The 14,063-nt window shown below is 44.2% G+C and overlaps 1 protein-coding gene across 1 annotated transcript in view; it reads left to right on the top strand.

The window, feature by feature from the left end:
* Positions 1 to 14,063, top strand: part of PGM2L1 (phosphoglucomutase 2 like 1) — an 865,950-nt gene that overhangs the window by 120,725 nt on the left and 731,162 nt on the right. The gene's annotated exons all lie outside the window — the stretch shown is intronic.

The raw sequence follows: 14,063 nt of genomic DNA, 5'->3' as shown, positions 1-14,063 counted from the left end.
GTGAGTAGGCAGATACTTGTTCTTTAAGGAGGTAGGCGGAGAAAAAAATTAAACTTTAGAAATGAAGCAGAGCAGTGTTGCTGAGAGCCTATTAAGAAAGGCAAGTCTGCCGTCTCACACCATATTGCACAAAATGAACATTACATAAATGGGAAAGGATGACGTGGGCTATTGCTGGTGTTGTCAGTGAGCTGATGTGCTCACACCTAGCAAGCCAAACACTTTACTGATCCATTAAAATGGGTGGTAAGAGGAGTACAGAAACGCAAGAAAAGGGGTATAGCAAACAGAGGAATACAGAGCAGGAACACTGCGAATTAAAGAGGGAGGGGTTTTGTGAGTATTGAGTCCACTTTATAAAGAGAGAGAGAAAGGAAGAGAAGAAAAGGGACAATGGGAGAAGAATGAGGAGGGAGGGCAAGTTGAGGGGGCAAACAGACAGATGTAAGACTTGCAGACAAACAGTGTCAGATAAGAACACACAAGAGGGGGCAAACAAAGGGTAGACAAATGACTGATAATAGGATGGAGTACAGACAGCCTGACGGCCTGTGACTGGCCCAGGAGGGTATTACTGGAACTTGGTAGGTGGCTGGTGGCAGTAGCCCCACCCACCTCTTGTGGCTTTATAGCATTGGCCCGTCAGTCCAATGAGTCTGCTACTCACTGTTGAATGAGTTGTTTAATGGAATCTTAGTGGGTCATCTGATCAGCCACAGTCTATGTTCTTCAGCTACGATTGGTGATTTGATGAAGGCTACCTGTGTGAGATGGCCCAAAACCCTCCAAAGGCACCCATTCACCTCTGCCTCAGCTCTGCCTTGGCTGAGGTGGCAGCTGGCTACATCTAAGGTGCCTGTGTTTCTAGTGCAGGGAGCTCTGTCGGTAGCCAATATGTGTTAAGGGACCTTTCTGAAGGCGATTTGGACATGAAGAAGCTATAGTGAATGATGTTGTTAACCAACCTTGATATGTTTCTATTCTGGGTGAAGATGGAGACACCTCTACCTTTTTTCCTTCCTGCAAGATGGCTGGTCTAAAAGTGTGGAAGACATAGCCCTTCATTTTTAAGCCATGTCTCAGTCACTACACAGACATCTGCTTCTTCCAGGGTGTGGAGGAATGTAGGCAGTGGAGTTTCTTGTTTAGGATCGTAACATTGACTAGTAACACCTTTACATTTTCTTTTGCTTATTTCATTACATTGGTAGATATATTTGGTTGACATTGTGAAATAATGTCCTCCTAGGCTGACAAGTACTGGACACCCCTCAAATGGCACAAAAAAAACTAATCCCAGTTATTGAAGTCAGCTATGTTTTGTTCATATTTCAGCATCATCCTTGAAAAGGGTGGAAGACTTATGAATGCTATTCTTATACCTGTTTGGGACACACAGTCTGGGAGCTCCATCACGTCTCTCTTCATATAGTCCAAGGAGGTACATCTCAAGTTACACACACACAATGAAGGAGTTGTAATGGTACTTGTATTCACAAATGCATCTATCGGGGGATGGCACCCCACTGACAGAATGGCTTACCCACTCCCCCACCATGCAGCTCTAGGCAGTGTACAGAACACAGATAGTCCTACAGTCTGCACACATCCCTAGCCATGATGTCAGTCTGTTCTCACTGTGACATTGGAAAAGAATGTGTGGATGAATAGAGGTACCGCTCTATGATGTCTTGTCCCCGTACATATATGAATGCCCTATAGAAGGGATGGATGCCACTGGCTGGAGAAGTTCATCCCTGCTGAAAATGATTACTTGCTATGGCCAGTCAGAATGAATATGGGCAGTGACTGCTCCCACTAAACATTTAGTGATTCAAGCCAGGGATTACTTGTCTTCAACTGAGCATACAGACACAGGGAGCCACTGCCTCAGGTAGGTGTTCAGTATTTGACTGTGGGACTCTTCCCTACTCAAGTCCTGGAGTTTATTGGTGTTTGTCTAAACGTGGTTAACCAAATTGCAAGCCTCCTTGCAGTCAGAAGTACGTCACCCATCAGGAATAACTTGCCCAGCCATTTAGACCCTCAAATTGACCACATGGTTTCTCCACTTCTAAGGATGGCTAGACACTCCAGGTTTTCATCTCCAGTCAATAACCTCTTATCTTCTCAGAAGGATTCTGTGAGAAAAGTGTTTGAGTAAATGGAAAAGATTCTGCCATTGGGCTGTCCAGAAACAAATAGATCCCTCTTCAGCACTCATTTCAGCTATTCTAGATTTTCTTGGGTCTGTATTTAACAGTGGTGCTAGTTATTTTACCAAAAAGTTTCAACTTGCAGCCATCTCCAATTTTCTTGTAGGATATAACCAATCCTCTTTGGCCACATTTTGATTATATAAAGCTTTTCTTAAGGTACCCTTTTACTCTGACCCCTCATTAAGGATTTAAATGCATTTCTCCTAACCCTGACTCAACCCCCATTTGAAACAGCTGCCAAGATGGACTTGAAATTTTTGTCTTGGAAAACTTGTTTTTTTTCTGGTTGTGATCATATCAGCCAAGTGAGTATCAGAACTCCAGACCCTCTGTTCTAAGCCACCATATCTAATTTTTCACAAGTACAGGGTGTGCTTCCACACTAGTCATTACTTTGTACCTAAGGTGGCTTCAGAAATTATGAATCAACCCATCAACCTCCCTGTTTTCTTTAAAAATGTTTCCAGTAAAGGGTTGTATATGCTGCATCTTTTAGATGTCCATAGGCAGCTTCGATTCTGTATCCACAGAGTGAAAGATTTCAGAAAATCAGACCAGCTGTTTATTTCCTTTTTCAAAGCCAAACTGCGTAAATCTATCTCAAGAGTGATGTTAACCAAGTGGCTCACTTATTGCATTTCCTTTGTCTAAAAGGAAAATGGATTGACACTTCCTAACCTCCTGAGTCTCATTCCACTAGGTCTGTGGCCACACACTCTCCTTTTTTGGTTTAGAGCTTCTATAATTAAGATGCCCAATTTGTAGTGAGCAATGAAGGTACGCTAGTTTAACCAAGTGGCAGCTCTGCAAATTGGGCATCTTAACTAGGAATTGGGCAGTGTTTGGCTCCACTGTACTGTAGAATAGCCTTCCTTGAGGACCACCTTGGGGTTTCTCTAGATGGGTACTCTGCCCCACCAGTTGTGGAATGGATGAAAAAGACCACGCCTGATATTAGTTATGTACCAACCATAACTATGCGTCTGTGTTGCCTTTCTCAGTCTCCTACCGTAAGTCACCCTTCCTACTTAAAAATTGTTTAATTCTCAGGGTTTCCTTGGTTGATTTGAGGAGTACTGGATTGCCTAACTGGTGATGAGCTCCATTTCCTTCCTTCCTTTGTTTCCTGCTTTATGTAATGGTTTCAGTGGGATGATGTTTTACTTTCTCTGTATTGTTCCCACCTGACAGCTGTTTTACATGCACTGTAAGCTTGAAGGGAAGGCAAATTTGATCTGAAGTAATTCCGATTAGAAAGGAGAATTTATGTTAAGGAGGGGAGCTCCATGTCTTTAAAAGTGGCCAAAGGATGAAAACAGACAACACAGATGCATAGTTATTGTGAGTACATTAACTTTTATTTTCTGGCATCCCTGCTTTGTGGTGTTGACAGGATATGCATCCAACTTGGCAGTATTGACACAGGTTCAGTGGTTGACCAGACACCTGCCAGCTCTCAGCTATATCTGTACCCAGACAGCAAGAGCCACTTTGTCTGCCCACATAGTATTGCTTACAGTAAACCTCTCCTATGATATTTGTTGGTACATTGAGTATACAGACACAGGGCGCCAATGCCTCAAGTAGGTGTACAGTATTTGGCTGTGGGACTGCAGCTGTAACATGCACAGCATGGGAAATGTGGGATGATCATTATGACATAGCATGTTGTGTTTGTATCCACAGGGAGTACTGTGACACATGTAGAGGCTGGGCAGCAGCAACAGCGTAAGGCTAGTCTGCTCCTGGTGTCAGATAACATCAACAATGGCCATTAAATCACAGTCTTAAGATGCATTAAGACTGTTAGCCTCACTCCTAGATAGGTGTACACCCTTTAACTAGGATAACAGTGTAGCCTAGTCTTCCGCAAACACAACCAGTGAACTACACAGTGTGATGTACCCATTACCCATTCTGAATAGCGTTCACCATCATGGATGTCATGGTCATCATTGTGCTTTAGCAGGGACAGAAGAATGCACTGCATCTGACCATTCAAATTCTCACTGTAAGGTAGACCAGTAGTTCAAGATGGCATTGTCCACCAGTTACATCTGGCCTTTAACATGCACGCAACTGTCGGCCTCAACTAACAGATGTACAGTGCTATAAACTGGACATGGTCCATAGCTGCACATGCAAAAATGGAGATGGTTCATGTTGTGTGACCTTTGGTAAATAGTGGGGAGCTAGTCACAACACGGTCAGCCTTGTGCACTTCATGATTTACCACACTAGTAGAATGACCAGCAGCATTATTCAGTGGTACATTTGGTATCCTGCACCTCAGTATGGCCTGTAGCTGTGGGCATGCATATGCCCCTTCGGGTGGGCTGCTTCATATACTAACACCATCCAGATCATTTTCCTGTATTTTTTTCACGTTTGTTTAGGTGCCGCTAGATCTGCCCTGCATTCAGGGCAGTGGGCCCATGCTGCAGAGTCACATAGTGCCTCTCCCACATACCCTCAATTGCGGTCATCTACTGCATTGTCCTGTAGTGGCACCTCCACTCACACCTCTGAGGAGATTATTGTGTGACACAGATATCACTCCTACCCATAGTCCCCTTCTCAACCTGCGCTGACCTATAGTTTCTCACCACTGGTAATGTAGCTTGCCATGTCTTCCTACGCAGCTCTGCAAATAATGATGTCTGTAGTCTACTACCCCACATTTCTGTTTATGCCAGTATAAGTGGAGATGTCTGATGTACAGTGTCAGTGCGACTCAACTGTGTGCTGCCCAACATATATGTTAGATACAGACTGCATGCCCCACTGTGTGAGACACTGCACTGCCACATATCTTGACCCATAGAGGTGGAATTAGACATTGATGTTTGCCCATACTGCCATATACTGTGCACATCTGGAGAGAGTATGTTATGGCTATTGCTGTTGGTCTGCTGAAATCTGTCTTGCTGAGGGGGAAAAGGTGAGGTTGTCATTGTGGGCTCTGTTGATGTGCTGCAGGGTCCTGGGAATTCTGCCTGGCCTGCACTCCACTGCTGAATCATGTTATGTTCAGCATGTCACAAATATGATGGTATGCTGTAGCAGGTGCATACTGCAGTGTCTCCCCCACTCTCCAACATGGCTAGGCAGTAGACCTATGACTTCAACAGGCCGAACAAATAGCCATGTTTCTGGTTTGAGAGTAGGTGGTGATGTAACTGCTGATGTTCATCATTCGATCACTGTTGCATTAGCCCAAGCTGTATAGGACATATACTGCTAAGGACTGGATGACCAGCTGGCATAGAAAGCTTTAGAGCACCTTCCATGTGGTCTAACATTTGTAAAGCTTGAGAAGAGCACAATAAAGAAAGTGGTTAGGGCACCAAACCTTTGGAACTTTCTTGCTGCTGAAGTACAACTAAGTTTCATTTTCTGTTGTGGCTTCAAGGATATGACGATTGTCTAGCACTTCACAAACGTTCTGCAGATAAATAGCCTGTTGGGCATTAACTTCCTTTTCTGTGAGATAGTTTTACTTTTCTGTCAAAATGTGTTCATAGGTAGGTACTAGGCTATTGGCTCAAGGGCCTATGTAAGCCTAGCCAACAAGGTTCCCTGGTTTACGCAACCCAAGAAAGTTATTTTCCTGTGCCACTATCAAGCAGAGACGCAGAAGTGATTCCCCGGGGTGTATTTCCTATTTCCCATCCACTCGTCAAGATTTTTCTTGAAGAGTGCTAATGAAGAACCTTGCTTGACATAGATGGGTAGCCTGTTCTAGAGTATGGGAAGTCTGTGGGACAGGACTCTATCCCTCCAGCATGTCCTGTTTATTGTGGTGACAAGATTTAGGTACCCAGAGCATGTAGCTCGGAGGGATTGGGATTTCTTTAGGTGTAGCATGTCCAACAGCTCTGGGTTTGACATAGCTTTATATACTAGGCAGAGATCACCTCAGAGTAGGCAATATGCTACAGAGTAAAGCTGGAGTTTTTTGAGGCGGTCAGTGTAGGGCATTTGTTTGAGGCCAGTAATCCTCTTTGTGAGGTACTTCTGTGGCCTTTCCAGCTGCTGCAGATGTCTTGTGAGGTACATTCCAAAAGGGGCGCTGTACTCTCTATAATGGGTCTAATGAGTGTCAAGTAGAGGGGAACAATGACCTCTTAATTTCCTGGATGAGAACCCTTTTATGATGAGGTGTGCCATGTAGAAGGACTTCCTTACTACTGTGGCAATGTGACTATCAAAGGAGAGACTACTGTCCACCTGGGTCCCAAGGTCTCTTATCACGCATTTGGTGTTAAGTAGATTTATTTATTTTATTTTACATTTATTGACCGGGATAGTCCGACTGGATGCATGTCCATTTTCAGCGGAGGCCCGGGGAGAAAAGCTCCAAGGGTAAGCAGATACAGCATTACATAATACCAGCATTACATATTACAGACTATTTACAGAGATTACATAAGTAAGCAAGTTAAACAAGTTCCACAGGTTACAGTTAGTCCTGAGCACAAGTCAGGATTAAATTAAATTACACAGTAAACTGGTTAACAGATTTTTACACATTCGAGTTAGCCTGGCTTGATAGATTGTTGCCAATGTGGTAGTTCATGGGTACAGAGTTTTTACCAAAGGGGATGTCACTGCACTTTTTGGCATTGAGCCTGAGGCCATGACTTTGACACCAGCCATCTGTCTCAGTGAGGCCCATCTGTAGGATGTCCACATCATTTGAGGACTTAACTATGGCTCCTAGATTGCAGTCATCTGTGAACTTCGTTAGCCAGAGGCCTTCTGTGTTGGCCTGTACTTCAGAGAAGTAGATACCAAACAGGAGAGGTCCCAGGACGGAACCCTGTGGTACTCCACTTGTCACTGCTTTGAGGTCAGATTTGGAGTCTGCAACTTTTACAGTGTGGGTTCTGTCAGTGAGCCAGTTGACAGCCCATCTTGTGATGTAGGGATTTATACCAAGTTTAGCTATAATTCCAGAATGGAGGATGGTGTCGAAAGCCTTGGCGAGGTCAAGATAGGCTGTGTGAACCACCTTACCCTTATCTACGGCTTTGGTGACTGCCTCAAAGAAGTCTATCAGGTTCAGGAGGCATGACCTGCCTTTCACAAACTCGAACTGGGTGGGATCCAGAGTTTGGAGGTTACCAATGTCTTTGAGTTCCATGATGATACGTTCCATGGCCTTGCAGACCAGGCTCGCCAGGGTAATAGGTCAATCGTTCTCAGGATCAGTGGTGGCTCCTCCTTTGTGGAGTGGGATAACTGCTGCTGTGCGCCACTCAGTGGGCACAAAGCCTGATGCGAAGCTATTACTGAACATGGTGCTTAAGTGGGGAGCCAGTTCATTCTGAAGTTCCTGTAAAACGCAGCCTGGGATGTTGTCCGGTCCCATGGATGCTGTGTTCTTGGTTTTAGAGTGTGCAGCTTTTATCTGTGTAGTTGTGATTACAGGGACTCTGCATTCTTCCTGCATAGATATGGGCCCTTTAGGGGGTGGGGGTGGGGGTAAAGTTAACACTGAACCTATCTGCCAGGATGTTGGCAATATCGGTTGGTTTTGTAATTTTCGTGCCTTTGTGCTGTAGCTCAGAGCAGATCTGGGTGTTGCCATAGAGATTCTTGACATAGCTATAGAATGCTTTGTGGTTGTCCTTAGAATTAGTGGTGATTTTGTTTTCGTAGCTAGCTTTGGAGAATCTTATAAGAGATCTCAGCTTCTTACTGAGGCTGACTAGGGAGCTCCTCCACTCATGGGATTTTACTCTCTTTTGCAACAGTTTCTTCCTTCTGTTGTACAGTTTGTTTATGGCAGGGGACCACCAGATTGGCTTTTTTTGGAGGGTAGCGTCTTGGTTCTGTTTGGGATAGCATGATCCATGCACTCGTTTAAGTGCTTATAGAGTGCATTTTTGTAGGATTCAGCAGTTGTAACTGTATTGTCCATCTGCATGGGTGTCATGAAGTTCACCACTTCTATCTTAAGAAGCATGAAGTTGGCTTTGGAGAAATTTTTTTACTGTGGTTTCCTTAATGGGGGGTGGGGGCGGGATGTGGATATCAAGCTTATGGTCGGATTGGACCAATGAGGAGTTGACTTCAGTTGTGGAACACCGGTCACTCATGTTGGTAATGACCAGGTCTGGTATAGTGTTGCCCCTGGTGGGGGTGTGGATAAGTTGATCCAGGGCATTGGAGTTTATGAATTCCAGAAAGCATTGAGCTAAGGAGTTGGTACACGAGTAGTTTTCCCAGTTAATGGTGAGGTAGTTGAAGTCGCCCATTATTAGGGTGTTTGGTTGAACCCTAATATTTTCAAGTACATCAAGAAAAGAGGAGTGAGAATCCTTTGGCATGGTGGGGGATCTGTAGCAAGCTACAGTTTGGATTGCAGTTTTGCCCAGAGTTAGTTACACTTGGATAACCTCGGATGCATTATGCTGAGCAACTAGCTTGGAGGTGTGGATATCCTTAATGAATATGGACACACCTCCGCCTTTGGTGTTTCGTTCCAGCTTACATGGCTGTAAAGTGTGGTGTGAGTTATAGCCTGGTAGTGCAGGGGTGCTGTCTGGAGCCTTGAACCAGGTCTCAGTCACAGATTTCGATGTTCTCCATTTTAAGGAGTGCCTCGAGTGAGTGCATTTTGAAATTTAGACCTGTAGCATTGAGTAGCATTACCCTCAGTTTTTGCTTGCCTGTTCCTGTTATGGTGGTGAATTTGTTATTTGAACCCTGCCTAAAAAAGGCACTATAGGGGCAGCAAGAGCTTTAGCCAGTATCCGGAATCCCAGGGATGACAGGTGCAGGCCATCTGTGGCAAAGCATCGTGGTCTGTTGACCTTGTCATCCCAAGCAGACAGATACTGGATCCCCTTAGAATGACACAAGAAGCTTAGCCAATTGCTGGGGTTTGGGATAGTGTTTTTGGTAGTTATAACTGAAAAAAAAAATGACCTCAGATCTTGCCTTTTAGGTTGGGAGGTAAGAACGTAATAGTATGGTTCTGCTTACCCTCTTGTCAGACACTTTTTTATTGGAGAGATGGATTTGGGTCCTGGCTCCTCATGCATTCCCTCCATGTTTCCCAAGAAGAGAAAAGTTGTAAGCGAGACTTTAGTCTTAACTCTGGCAGCTTCTTTGCCGTACCAGATTCCTCAAATTGCTCATCTATATTCGATGTCTCTCCATCCATCCTCAACTGATGGGTCTGTTATTTTCAAATGAATCCAGGATCAGCAGCTGTTAGACTTTAGATCCAGGGCTCAGGCTCCTCCCCTAACTATATTTCCCTCCATCAGCTGAATACCTAAGATCACATTTGCCGCTCAAATGGTACAAATGCTGATCTCCTCGACACAGTGCTTTAGCAGAAAATTTTTTGAATGATTTTTTTCTGTAAGATATTAGCTAGTGCTACTGTACTTTTTTCCTTTACCTTCTTCAAGGTTATTTGTGGTATTTTTCTGCAACCTCCCCTCTATAACAAAATACTTCTAGTTAGTGGGTAGTTTCTATTCTTTTACCATGCTGTTAGTCAGGGTTGGCTTTTTATCTGTCAAGCAGTTTTATTGTTTTAATATAATTTCTGTTTTTTGCACTTTACTGTGGCCAGCTTAACCAGAATATTCTCTGCGTCTTTGGTGGTGATGTTTACCCATATATTTTTAGGATGACAGACAAGGCCTCCTGATTTAAAAAATGTCCTTACTGTGGCCACAAGATTCCCCCACAAGACAAACAAGCTGTGCATTTACTGATATTCTTCGTGTTTCACTGTTGCAGTAATTACATTTGGGTAATCTGTTTGCAGGTTGCCCTCAGTCGGCCTGATTAACAAAGTCTTGGTTCCTGCGTCAGTTGCTATCTCTTCTTCCATGATGTCAGGTCGTCAGGGGTATAAAACATGCAGCCGACGCCATTACATCAGTCTTTCTTGCCATGCAGTGCCCGAAGCAGAAGCAGTTCGCAAGTGCCGGTCGGCCGACTCCTGAAATTTTCGTTTTCGAGTTTCAGAACCGAAGTCTTCAACTTAAAGCTAAGTACCCCTTTGGGAAAACTTTTTCTTGCTCGTTACCTATGTCAGTAAAAGTTAATAATTGCATTACTTGTGGAAAGCAAATACCTCATAAAGATTTTCATTCGTACTGTATTCCTTGCCTATGCCCTGACCACGAAGTACCTTGCTGTTGGTTTTGTGCTTTATTTAATCAGCGCACTATCTGTCGTCTGTATATTTTTGCCTCTAATTATTTCGGTTCTCCATTTAATTATCCAGAAATGTCATCGGTTAGCCATCCGACAACCGGGATTCTGAAAAAATGCAAAGATAAAGACAGAGACAGGCTGCCAAGGTCCAGAACTGCCGACGAAGTTTCTCCTAAGCCAGTCGCCAGTTCGCCGGTACTCAGGCGCTTTTGCAGCCCCTGATACCTGCTACTTCTGATTTGCAGGCCTCTACTGAGATCCATTTGGAATCCGGTATGCCGCGAGATACTTCAACTATGGAACCCACGGATGTCTCTACCTTGGATGGGTCTAGAGCCGCTGTGCAGGCACCTGCTTCTGAGGGTGTATTCAGGCCTACGGACTTGCATATTAAATCGATGCCTCCTTCATTACTAAGGCCTAAATCTTAATCCATGTCTAAAAAACCGACGCCTAGGCCACATACTCAGGCCCCTATGCCTAAAAAAATAAATGATAAAAATAGCTGAAGATCTAATAACTGTAATCAGGGGTAGTCAACCCCCCCCCCCCCCCCCACCCTTTAAGAGGCCTAGGGCTGAGATTGATTATGAATCTTCTGATCAGGATTCTGTTTCTTCTGACTCTTCTGATGACCTGATTTGTCCTTACCTACTTATGAAGATTCTGATGCAGAGGATTCTATTCCCTCTGCTTCCCCTCCTGAGGATTTTTCTTTTGGGGAAACCTTACATACTTTAAGGGAGCATTTACATTGGGAAAGCCAGGAATTTTCTGATTCAAAAAATAGGCTTAGGGATTTCCCTCTTCTACCTCAGCATAGGCCTTTGGCTATTCCTCCTGTACTAGACATTGTTGATGATGTTTTCTCAGAATCCAGTTTGGCCCCCTGATTCCCTGCCTCCTGCTTCTAGTAAACCTGACAGATACTACAGGGTTCCTGAGTTCCACAAGTTCCTTTTCAAAAATCTTATTGCAGATCCAGAGACTATTTCTCAGGGGCCCAAGGGCATTAAGGCTTCTACTGCTAAAAATCCTACCACTTCTGATAGAGACTCCAGGGCGCTGGATAGATGGGGTAAAAAGGTTTATACTTCAGCAACCTTGGCAATCAGAGCTTTAAACTGCCAATTTCATAATTTAAATTATCAGCAACATGTCATTGAACTGCTTAAACAGAAAATTATGTTGATTCCTGACTGTGTGGAAAACAAAGATTTACAGGACTTAATGCATTCTGCTGAACAAGTTGGAAAACATACTTTGCAATGCGGTTTTGATTCTATAGTGGCCTCTTGCAGGGCTGCTGTTACTGGGTCTGTGCTTAGAAGGCATGTTTGGCTTGAGGAGTGATCTTTGCCTGATCATGTTAAAGCTAAATTGTTGGATGCTCCTTTAAATCAGGACCACCTGTTTGGCAACAAGGCTGAAGAAGTTCTTAAAAAGATGGAAGATAAAGCTAAATATATGCAAACTGTTAAAGATTTTTTACAAGTGCAACTTCATAGATTTAGTATGCACTGGCCTACTAAGAATTGGTCCTTTCCATCCTCTTCCAAGTCTTCTCAATCCAAACCCAGACACAGCAAAAACCCCAGGTTTCAGTCCCAGGGGACTGTCAGAACTAAGCAGTGGGGGGCCTCCACTTCCAAATAAGGGAATAACAAGACACTCCCCTATGAAAAACAGTCTCAATGACTTCCTTTTAAAATTTCCAAGCACTTATCTTCTGACCACCCCTTTGAGGGGAAAAATTGCTCTTCATGCAAAGAACTGGGAACTCATAACCCAGGACAAATGGGTTTTAAATACAGTGCCCCAGGGATACAGATTTCATTTCCACATGTTGCCAACACCAAATGGGTGGCCGGACCTGCCCCCAAATCAGTGGGCAGAGGCTCAAAAACAAGTACTTTCTCTCTTAAGCATGGGGGCTATTCAGTTGGTACCAGAAGAGGAAAAGGGACAAGGTTTCTACTCCAGACTTTTCTTGGTACCCAAAAAAACAAATCATGGCATCCAATCCTGGACCTGTATACTCTAAACACCTTTCTGGAGATTCCAAAATTCAAGATGCTGACTCTTCACCAATTACTTCCTATGCTAGGCAAAGACGCTAGATTTAAAAGAAGCATACCTGCACATCCCAGTTGGGGAATCTTGCAGGCTACACGCTTTATCAGTTCTCTGCACTGCCCTTTGGCTTGTCTACTGCGTCCAGGGTATTCACAAAGTGCCTGGCTCCAGTTATTGCATTTTGCAGGCAGAGAAGTATTCAGATATACCCATACCTGGATGATTGTCTAATTCAGGCAGAAAGCCAGGGCATACTTTTGAATCATCTGACATTTGTAAAAAGTGTTTAACTTGTCTGGGGTACACCATAAATGAAAAGAAATCACAACTGGTACCCTGTCAATAAATTACATTCCTGGAAGCAAGCTTGAATACAACTTCCCAGATGGCTTACCTCACGCCAGAAAAGCAAATTCATTTGATGACCTATTTCAAACAGGTGGCCACAAAAGCCCTGCTATCTGCAAGACAAATCAAGCCTTGGGGTTTATGGCCTCCTGCATTCTTCTAATTCCATATGCAAGTCTGCATATGAGGAAACTACAGTGGTATGTAAAAACCTATGGAGTCAGCATTCTCACAGCCTAGAAACAATGATTCCTATCATACCTTGCCTACGCCTGGAGTTCCTCTGGTGGGCAGAGGCCTGCCAACAAAACAAGGGACTACCATTCACACTACCTCCTGCCGCCCAAACCCTAACAACATGCATGGAGGGCTCACCTGGCAGGGAAGTGTATTCAGGACAAATGGAACCCAAGTCAAATGCACCTACATATCAATCAAAAAGAAATGTTAGCTGTTGATGCTCTGACAGCCTTCAAGGACTACATTCTTCCAGGACAACTAATGGTAAAGACGGACAACACCAAGGTTATGTGGTACATAAACAAGCAGGGGGGGTACACATTCTTACCCCCACTGCAGACTACAAGCTCAACACCTGCCAGGAAAATTAAATACACTGGCAGATGGACTAAGCAGAAACCTCATGGACCCAAACGAATGGAAACTGGAACCAAGGATTTTCAACATGTTGACAAGCGAATGGGGGACCCAGACATAGACCTTTTTCCCTCCCGCCAGAACTACTAGTTGAACAAGTTTTGCCCAAGGACTCCCCACAAAGACTCCCCACAAAGAAGCCTGGAAAGTGGATGCTCTGTCCTTCAGCTGGAAAAACCTATCAGTCTATGCCTTCCCCCCGCTCCCTCTGCTCTCCAAAGTACTACTAAAAGTCAAACAGGACAAACCAAGGATGACTTTGATTGCTCCAGACTGGCCGCACCAATACTGGTACCCCCTCCTGTGCAGTATGGCGCAGATATCTCCATGGCACCTGCCTCAGACCCCTTCCCTGCTGTCTCAGCAGGAGAACCAGATTCTGCACCCTCAGCTTCCAGCATTGAACCTTGCAGCCTGGCTAATTTCTTAAACTCACCCTTATCATCCCTCAGCAAACCTGTGATGAATGTCATTTAGAGGCAAGGAGGCCTAGTACTAGAAAATCTTATACTGAAAAATGGAAAAGATTCTGTGCCTGGAACCAATCTCAAGGGATGAGCACAGCAGTGCCCAATT

Source organism: Protopterus annectens, chromosome 5.part0 (genome assembly GCF_019279795.1).
Source record: "Protopterus annectens isolate FY-2018-M chromosome 5.part0, PAN1.0, whole genome shotgun sequence".
In the NCBI taxonomy this organism is placed as follows: Eukaryota; Metazoa; Chordata; order Ceratodontiformes; family Protopteridae; genus Protopterus; species Protopterus annectens.
This window is presented reverse-complemented; position numbering and strand designations above follow the sequence as displayed.